The following is a 10,000-nucleotide window of genomic DNA, read 5'->3' as shown; positions in this document are numbered from 1 at the left end:
TGGGACACTGGCTGAGCATTCAGTCTCCGACAGATGACACACTTAGACAGAGCTCTCCTTATGGTTGTACTAGCCCCAGTGATCCAATACTTCTCCCGCAGTTTGGCTAGCATGTGGTTACGGCCACCATGTCCCACTTCCTGGTGAATATGCCTTAGAATAATGTCTGAGATATGGAAATCTTTAGCCAATATAATGGGATGTTTAGCCTCTGCAGGCATAGAAGACCTGCTCAGTCGACCGCCAACTCTCAGAACACCATCTTCGACCAGTGGGCAGAGTTTATAAATATGGCTATGGCCCTTAACACTTTTGCCTTTTTGGAGCCTGGAGAATTCCTCTGGAAACTTCTTCCGTTGGCAAAACCCGATGATTTCCATCTCGGCCTCCACTCCAGCTCCTCCACTGTCAGACAACTTGAACGATTCTCCTCTTTAAAAACATCCATATTCTTCTTCAAAGAACATTCCTTGTGTATCACATCCAAATCAGACTGGGCAAGCTCGGTGGTCAACTGTTTCCTTTTCTGACAGCAAGCCAAAAGCCAGTTCTTGAATCTCAACATCCAAGCTACAGACCTTTTCAGACCAGTCCAAGATGAGAAATAACTGATCATGCGAACCAAAGCATCATCCTCCTTGCTGGCCTGTACAGCATTTACTGCAACAGCTTTCTTGACCTCAGGGTCATCGGATGGAAGCTGTTGAACATCCTCAGGATTAACAGGCCACGAACACTCAGGTTGATGGAGAAAAGGTGGACCTGACACCCATGTTAGATTTTTGAGGAATGCATCCACTTTCAAGCCTCTCGAGGCCACATCTGCTGGATTACTTGCAGTGTCTACGTACCTCCATTGAGAAGACAGTGAAACTTTGAGAATCTCCGAGACCCTGTTGGCAACAAAAACTTTGAACCTGGAAGTCTCATTCTTGATATATTTGAGTACAGATGCACTGTCTGTCCAAAACACGGAATCCTGTAAATCCAAATGTAGCTCTTTCCTCCACAGGACATCAATACGGCTCGCCATAGTGGCAGCGATTAGCTCCATACGAGGGATGGTAACAGACTTAAGTGGAGCCACCCTTGCCTTTCCCATGACAAAAGCACTGTGTACCTGAGAGTCTTTGTTACGTGACAGCAGGTAAGTCACTACCCCGTAGCCATCCTCACTTGCATCACAGAAATGGTGCAGCTGTGCTGTGGTCGTCTCTCCAAAGTTTAGTGGTTTCAGGCATCTCGTGACGTTAAAACCCTCTAGACGGCACAGTTCCTGTAGCCACGTTGTCCATTCTTTGACAACTGGTTCAGGTATGATGTCATCCCAGCCAAGTGATCTCCTGCACAGATCTCTCAAGATTTTCTTTGCCAATAATACTACAGGGCTCAGGATTCCAAGAGGATCATAGATGGAGCTGACAGTTGAGAGAATTCCCCTCCTGGTGAGTGGTCTGTCCTTAACAATGATCTTAAACTTAAAGGTGTCCGACTGAATACACCATTCCACACCCAGCACTCTCTCCACTAGTAGCTGATCCTGATCCAGGTCCAAGTCTGTCATGTCTGTTGCTCGGTGGCTTTCAGGTATTGCAACCATAACCTCACATCTGTTGCTTATCCATTTCCTAAGCTTAAAACCACCCTTTGCACAGATGGAGACAAGGTCATGATGGAGAGATACAGCTTCCTCCTCTGAAGTCACCGACACCAGGCAATCGTCAACATAGAAGCAATGTAGGACCTTATCAATCACTTCTTGGCTGAACTGTTCCTTATTATCTTCTGCACATTTCCTGAGAGCGAAATTGGCGCAACTGGGAGACGAAGTTGCCCCGAAGAGATGCACCATCATCCTGAAGTCACTGAGTTCTTGATTTAAATCCCCATCAGGCCACCAGAGAAACCTCAACAAATCTGCGTCTTCAGCTGGTACCCTTACCTGGTGAAACATGGACTCAATATCTGCCATGATCACCACTGGTTCTTTCCGGAACCTGGTCACCACTCCGATCAATGAACTGGTCAGGTCCGGTCCTTGCAGGAGCTCAGCATTAAGAGATGTTCCTTGGAAACTCGCTCCACAGTCGAAAACGACTCTGATTTTCCTCTTCTTCGGATGATAGACACCATGATGGGGGCTATACCAAACCTTGCCATCACAGCGGTCCAACTCCTCTTCAGACACCTTTTCGGCATAACCTTTGGCAACCAGATCATTCATGAAGGCTGTATATTCTGCGTGGAATGACGAGTCCTTCAAAAGCCTCCTCTTCAGGTATTTTGCACGTTGCTCAACAATTATTCTATTATTTGGCATGTTGAGTTCCTCATTCCTTAATGGTAATCTGATCTGGTAATGGCCATTCACTTGCTTTGCTGAGTTTCTCACCAAATCCATAAACTTCTGATCCTCTCTTGACATTCCAGGTTGCTCATCAATACTACATTCAGGGAAATCCACTTTGAACTGCTGCTGCCAAAGTTCATCCAAATTTACAACTGACACTCTGTTCACAGATAACTCTGGCTGCTCACAATCCATCGCTTCCTCGCTTTCTCCATTTAGAGGTCCATTCACAGTCCAGCCCAGCATTGTCCTAATTGCATAGGGCCCACCATTGACGCTATGAATGACTTGCAATGGTTCCAAAGCCTTGGGAACATTTGTCCCAATCAGCAGCTCAATCCCTGCCTCCACCTCAGGCAACTGGACATGTTTCAAATGTGGCCATTTCTGAAGATCCCTCTGTCTTGGAATGTTCCCACTGTGGACGGGCATATACTCCTGTGTGAAAGTTTTGGGCAGATCACAGAAATTATCGCAGTTTAGACCAGCCACCTCCAGTCCTGACACAATATGGCTGCTCACTACCCTTTCTTGGCCCATGGTCCGCAAGAGAATACGTGCCTTCTTTCCTGTGAGGCCCAGCTTGTGCAGTAGTGCCTCTGTGCAGAATACTGCTGTGCTTCCCTGATCCAAGAAAGCATAAGTTCTAATAATCTTGCTGCCCTTCTTCGACTTAACTTGTACGGGGACTATGGGAAGTTTACAATCATGATCACCAGCCCCAGTGAGACCACTTGACACCAGGGTGCTGTCCGCAGCTTTCTCTGATTTCCCTTCGGCTTGATCAGAGTCCTTTGACTTTGCCTTTGGAATATGAAGAACATTTGGATGTAAAAGACAACACTTTGCACAAGAAAACCGTTTTCTGCAATCCTTGCTAATGTGTCCTATACACAAGCAGCCAAAACAGACACCTTTTTCTCGTAAGAAGCCTATCTTCTCCTTGTGGGGTCTTTTCTCCAACTGGGGACACAAATCCAATATGTGTCCTCCTCCACAACAAAGACACATCCTCCTTGCAGCTTGAAATTGTTCCTTCTCTTTGGTTCTAGAATGAGTGTTGTTTTCTACAGGAGCTACCGTGGTGGCGAAGCTGGTTCCTTTCATTCCAGAACGAGACTGTTGCTTGAATTTGCTTACACCTTTATTTATTGTTGCTGGGGGAGCATCATATATATTTCCAAACACTGGATCAGTCAAGATCTTCACTTGTCTCTCAATAAAATTGGCGATGTCATTGAACGTTGGTCTCTGATTGCGCCTCTCCTGCAGCTCACAGGCTACGGTTCTCCACTTGTCTCTGAATTTGTAAGGCAACTTCCTTATAATGGAGAGCATATTGGCGGGCAGATCTAACTCATGCAAATATCCCACCCCTGCCATGGCGTTAGAACAGCCTCTGAGGAAAAGACTGTAATCCTGGAGAGCCTTTGCATCCTCCATTTTGATGGAAGGCCATGAAAGAGCCCTTTCCATATATGCTGCGGCTACTTTCTGCTCATTCCCAAAATGCTCCCTCAATAGAGCTTTGGCCTTGACGTAGCCCCTCTCTGGGTTAAAATGCTGGCAGCTTCTAACCAGTTCCTTAGGATGACCTCTAGTGTATTGCTCCAGGAAATAGAGTCTATCACTGTAACTCTGAGTGTTTCGTTCCACACCATTCTCAAAAGCTTTAGTAAACGCTTGATATTTTAATGGATCACCATCAAAAATTGGGATCTCTCTCTTTGGCAATGATGACAGGCATTGCTGTTGTATCAGAAGCGTAGTTATTTCATTTTGCTTCCTCATAATTCCTAGCGTATTGTTTTGATCCTCATTTTTTGATTCAAATGCTGCACTCCATAAATCTTCGTTTCGAGTTTGAGTGTTTCCATGAGCGTGGTGGTTCACTGAACGTTGTTTTGGATTAAGTGACACAGGCTCGGAATAGATGAACTGGGGTACAGCTTTCTCCTTAGGCTTTGCCCCTGGATCCATGTAATCATGTTTGGTTTCCTTTTGTTTCGGTGATGCTTGTGGAGTAAATGTTTTTGCGTTAGCATTGAGAGCTTTTGGTTTAGATTTTCCTTTCTCCAGGTAAGAGTTCATTCCATCGGAGCGCTTGGATGAGGTTCCACTTAAGATGCTCTGAGATCGTAGCACGTTTAATTTGGCCATGTGCACTGCAATGTCTTCATCCAATTTTAACTGCTCTTTCTTTCTCCTCAGTTGTTCCTCCTGCTCCTCCAGTTCCTGTTTATCCTTCAGTAGTCTCTGTCTTGCCATTAAAGCTGCCAAATCAGCCTCAGCTTTAAGACGTGCAGAAGAAGCAGCAGAGGCAACGGACTTTCCTCCAGTAACATAGTTCTTGCTTCCCACGTTTGATACACTGTCACTTGGTTTTATGTTATCTTGAATGTCCTCTGTCATGATTATGGACACAGCCTGAGTTGGTGCTTGATGTTCATCCTCAGTTGGTAAATGAAGCACTTCTTCACTGACTGCATCAGGATCTGATTGACCAAGGCTGTTATTTTGCTGTGGCTCCTCAGCTTCACTAAGCCACCTTTTAACATCCTCTTCAATATACACAATATACAATATATGTGGTCATATCATCCCATATATCTCAGGGCTGTGCATCTATAATTCGGAGCTACGATCGCGGCTCTCTTTTTCGCATAAAAGAATCTATGGAAGCCCTTTTCATGGACTGGGATAAATACAAACAAACTTTTCCTCCTCCCCTTGTTTGCACACCCGACTCACCTGAGTACCTGTTGCTATCACGTACTTCGAGGAAAAAGAGGAGACCGAGGCAACGAGGATCTCGGGCAGGCGTCCAAGTAAAGCGCAGACTTTATTCACGCGTAGCAGGGATCACCTCCGTGGATTACCGGGCCAGGTGTTTACGTACGATCCCTCTCCTCGATGCCTGCAGTGACGACGGAGTTTCTTCCCCCCTGTCTTCCTGTGGCTTTTTGGCCAGTCATTTGGAGCCTGTCCGTTACTTGAACTGTGATCACTGGGATATACAGCCATCGCGTTATCCTGTGTTTACACCGAACATCCAGCATGCTAGTTCCCAAGTCAGTTGGAGGTCACGTGATCGCCTTTCGTGTCTCCGACCAATCCCGCTGTGTCCGGCTACGGCGACTGTGACGTCATCGTTGATTCGGCTTGGTCTATTGAACGCACGTTCTATTGCAAACAAGTCTTTTGCCTTGAGCGATCTTTTTACCAGGCAAAATATGGACTTCATGTTCTTCACTGAGACGTGGCAAAGAGAAGGGGAGTTCGTTCATTTAAATGAACTCTGTCCTGATGGTTGCTCCGTTCTTGGGAGGCCCCGCCCCTCCCGTCGAGGAGGAGGTGTTGCTGTGGTTTTCAGAGACAGCTTCACCTGTAAAGTGATGGATACTCAAATCTACTCATCCTTTGAGTCTCAGATGTTGAAAATTGGCTCCTCAAACTCATTCTATTGTGTGCTGGTTTATCGTCCTCCTGGTCCGGCCTCTGTCTTTTTAAATGATTTTAGTGACTTTTTATCTTCAATAATTAAGTTGGAAAATGTTTTAATTCTGGGAGATTTTAACTTGCATGTTGATGACAGCACATCTAGCCAAGCAATGGAACTATTAACAATGACTGAAACTTTTAATTTTGAGCAACATGTCTCAGTCGCTACACATCAAAAAGGTCATATTCTCGACTTAGTGTTTTCACTTGGCCTTAATGTTGCCAACTTTTGTGTGGAAGATGTCCATTTGAGCGATCATAGTTGTGTCTTATTTGATCTGCTCCCTACACTTCAGCCTGTGCTTCCTGTGGTTAGATCGCAGAGACGCATCATCTCTGAGAATACTGCAGGTAGTTTCTCTGTCCTGTTTGATCCACATCTGTTCTTGGAATGTGACAATGTTGATAATTTTATAAATTGTTTTAACGACCACTGTGAATCAATTTTAGATTTGGTTGCACCGGTTAAATCCAATCTGGTGTCTCAAAAATCTGCATGTCCCTGGATAAATGACTGTATTCGGAATTTGAAGCGACTTTGTCGGAAAACTGAGCGTCTGTGGAAGGCTCGGAAGGCTACTAAACTTGAGGTCCACCGATTGCACCTTCGGGAACTTGTGTCATCTTTAAATGAAATGATAAAAACTGCTAGATCTGACTACTTTAAGCAGTTGATTATCTCAAATAAGAAGAAACCTCAAGTGCTCTTTGACACCATCAATTCTATTGTCTCTCCTGCTGCTCCTGTTATTCCTGTTTTTTGCAAAGCTGATAGCAATGATTTTCTCAAAGTGTTTCTCAGCAAAATTCAGGACATTAAGAACAGTCTTCCAGTGTTCTGTGGGTGTAACCCTGTTGTTCAGGAGCCTGCACCCCATGAGTGGTCCTCTTTTAAACCTGTGACTGAGGTTGAGATTTCAGCTCTGGTAACAAAAATGAAGCCATCTTCCAGTTCATCTGATGTGCTGCCCTCTAAACTCTTTTTGAAAGTGTTTGATGTCATTGCCCCCTGGGTTACTAAAGTGATCAATCTGTCACTCGCTACTGGTGTTTTCCCCAGTGCTTTTAAACATGCTATTGTGGAGCCACTTCTTAAAAAATCAAATCTGGATGTCACCGATCCCAAAAATTACAGACCTATATCAAAGCTTCCTTTCATGTCTAAAATCTTAGAGAAGGTGGTCTCCGAACAGCTGCTACATTTCTTGCAAAAATATGATATTTTTGACACTTTCCAGTCTGGTTTTCGCAAACTTCACTCAACAGAAACTGCCCTGTTAAAAGTGTCTAGTGACATCATGATGTCTGCAGATTCTGGAAAATGCACGGTCCTTGTTCTGCTAGATCTCTCCTCGGCATTTGACACTGTCGATCATCAGATTTTGCAAACAAGACTACATGACTTAGTCGGACTGTCAGGCTCTGTCCTAGCTTGGTTCTCTTCTTGTTTATCAGACAGGAGTTTTAGTGTCTCAGTTAACCAGATCCGATCTGACTCTGCTGATCTGTTGTTTGGAGTACCTCAGGGCTCTGTTTTGGGTCCGATTTTGTTTTTGTTATATGTTCTCCCTCTAGGAAAGATTATCCAGGATTTTGATGATGTCTCCTACCATCTGTTTGCTGACGACATTCAGCTGTACTGTTCTTTTAAGGCTTCTGAGATACAAAAATTGAACTCTTTAATGAATTGTTTAGTGCAAATAAAACAATGGCTCGGCGCTAATTCCCTTCAACTAAATTCAGATAAAACTGAGGTGCTGGTGATTGCCCCTGATGAAGTTATTCCAGGGATCAAACAGTATTTGAGTGCTCACAGCCTGTCTTGTAAGTCAAGCCTCAGAAATCTTGGAGTAATTTTTGACAAGGAAATGTCATTACAGCACCACTCAAAGCAGCTCACTCGGAATTGTTTCTTTCAGCTAAGAAAAATCTCGAAACTTCGAACGATTGTATCTAAAGGTGAGCTCGAGATGATAATCCATGCCTTTGTGTCTTCTCGTTTAGACTACTGTAATAGTTTGTTTTCTTGCCTAAACAAAAAAGAGTTGTCTCGTCTGCAACAGGTTCAAAATTCTGCTGCGCGGTTATTGACCCGATGCAACAGAAGGGCTCACATCAGACCGATTCTGAAAGCTCTCCATTGGCTCCCAGTCTCATTCCGTGTGAATTTTAAAATCCTGGTGCTCACTTTTAGAGCCTTGCACGGCCAGGCCCCTGTCTACATACGAGACTTGTTGCGTCCCTATACCCCCTCTCGGAGGCTGAGATCGTCAGATCAAAATTTACTCATGGTCCCTCGTAGTCGTTTTAGGACCCGAGGAGACCTATCTTTTCAGGTTGTTGCGCCGAGGCTCTGGAATGACCTTCCACCCTCCCTACGTTCGCTTGACTCTGTCGATGCATTTAAGAGTAACCTTAAAACTCACTTGTTTTTGCAGGCATACCCAGCTCAGTAGATTTAGGGTATTATGACCATCATATATTTATTTAGTCTATTTTATTGTATACTGTTTTTATGTACTGCTTTATGTCTATTTTTATTGTACATTGTTTTATTGTTTTATTGTATTTTTTATGTGTATTTTAACCCTGTGTTTTGCCTTTTGTGAAGCACTTTGTGACTTTTGTCTGAGAAAGGTGCTATATAAATAAAACTTACTTACTTACTTACTTACTTCAAATGTGTTACCATATTTCATGATGCTGGCAAACCATTCATTTTGTTTATTTAGTTCGTCCTCAGGAAGTAAAGGAATCAACACATTATGTGATGTGATAGCATTTTCACAAAGTTGAATTAAGTTCTCCAGGTGAGATTGAACATGTGAGACGTTTCCCTTGCTTTTCATAAGCGGTTTCATTTCAGGTATGAGCCCTTTAATTTTATTCACAAAGGTTTTGCGTTCATACTGAAGTTTTTCAATTTTATTTGCCCAGGCCTTGGCTGTGAGTTTCGTTTCTCTTTTTCCACACTCCATTTCAACACCAGCATTTATTTCACTCATCTTTATATTTTGATTTCCTTTTGAGATCCTTTAAAACATATCCTTTTGATTTATTCGTTTGCACCTTTGAAACACATGGACTTCAAAACTTGCAATAGCAGCATTTATTTGACTCCGTTTCCTCCATTCGTTTCCTTTTGGGTTTTCCTTCAATGTATTCTTTGTGCATTTAAATTGCATCCACAGCCAAAAAGGAAATTCATCCAAAAATCGTTCCACATAACGGCAGAGCAGCAGCAACGTCGGAGCGAGAGAGCGATATTTCACATATTTATAGCATGGAGATAACTTCAGCACCAGGATGTCTTGCAATAAATAACGCCGATGCGCCGAAAGATTCAGTCCTCAAGCCATCGCGCAATCATTCCCAATGAACAAACTGCAGTCAATTTACAAGCCGCATTTCTTCCATTAACATACAGCTTCATGCGCACATCCACAGGTGAGCTTGCCTGGCTGTAGTTCGCTTTGCAGCGGCTCCAAATTTGTTTGACAGCCAGCGCCTACCTCCGTACTTTATGTCCGATGGTTGTTGGATTTAATCAGCTTCCTCTTTTTGTCCTCTTGATCCGTTGATCCGTTGTGCTGTCCTGGTGTTTCCTTTTAAATGCCTTTTTTTTTGTTGACAAAATATAGCGACTTCATCCAAAAGAGTTGCTGAGAGGCTGAAGCCGGGCCTTTACTTTGTCTGACGCGCCACACACAAAATATCTCCGAGATACAAAAAATGAGTTCAACCTTTTATTAAAGAAAATTAATGATCAACTTATGATACCGAGCACAAACTCATAATCAAAGTAATCACAGAGATTAAATGAATTAGCGGTCAACAAAAAATACGGCAACCCTGCTCACCCTCTCTCTTCCCTGGCCACACAGGTGAACAGGTGCCTTTATTAACGAAACGTCACCGCCCATAACCATTTGACCTACTTCCCGTGTCCACGTGATCACAACGAATCTAAATAATATCATAAATAATAACAGACACCACTATTCAAGTTTAAACTATCATGCACCTACAAAGAATCAATCCAAATTCATTCATGGCTCCTACAGCGACACTGGCCAACCGGATTCCCACAAAAATCATTGCTTCCCCCAACAAGTGGGAAAGAGCGCCCTCTTCCGTCAGGCGAGAGCA

This window comes from Doryrhamphus excisus, linkage group LG9 (assembly GCF_037039965.1).
Source record: "Doryrhamphus excisus strain RoL-2023G ecotype Guam linkage group LG9, RoL_Dexc_Guam_v1.1, whole genome shotgun sequence".
Lineage (NCBI taxonomy): Eukaryota > Metazoa > Chordata > Actinopteri > Syngnathiformes > Syngnathidae > Doryrhamphus > Doryrhamphus excisus.
Note: the sequence above shows the minus strand (reverse complement) of the source record.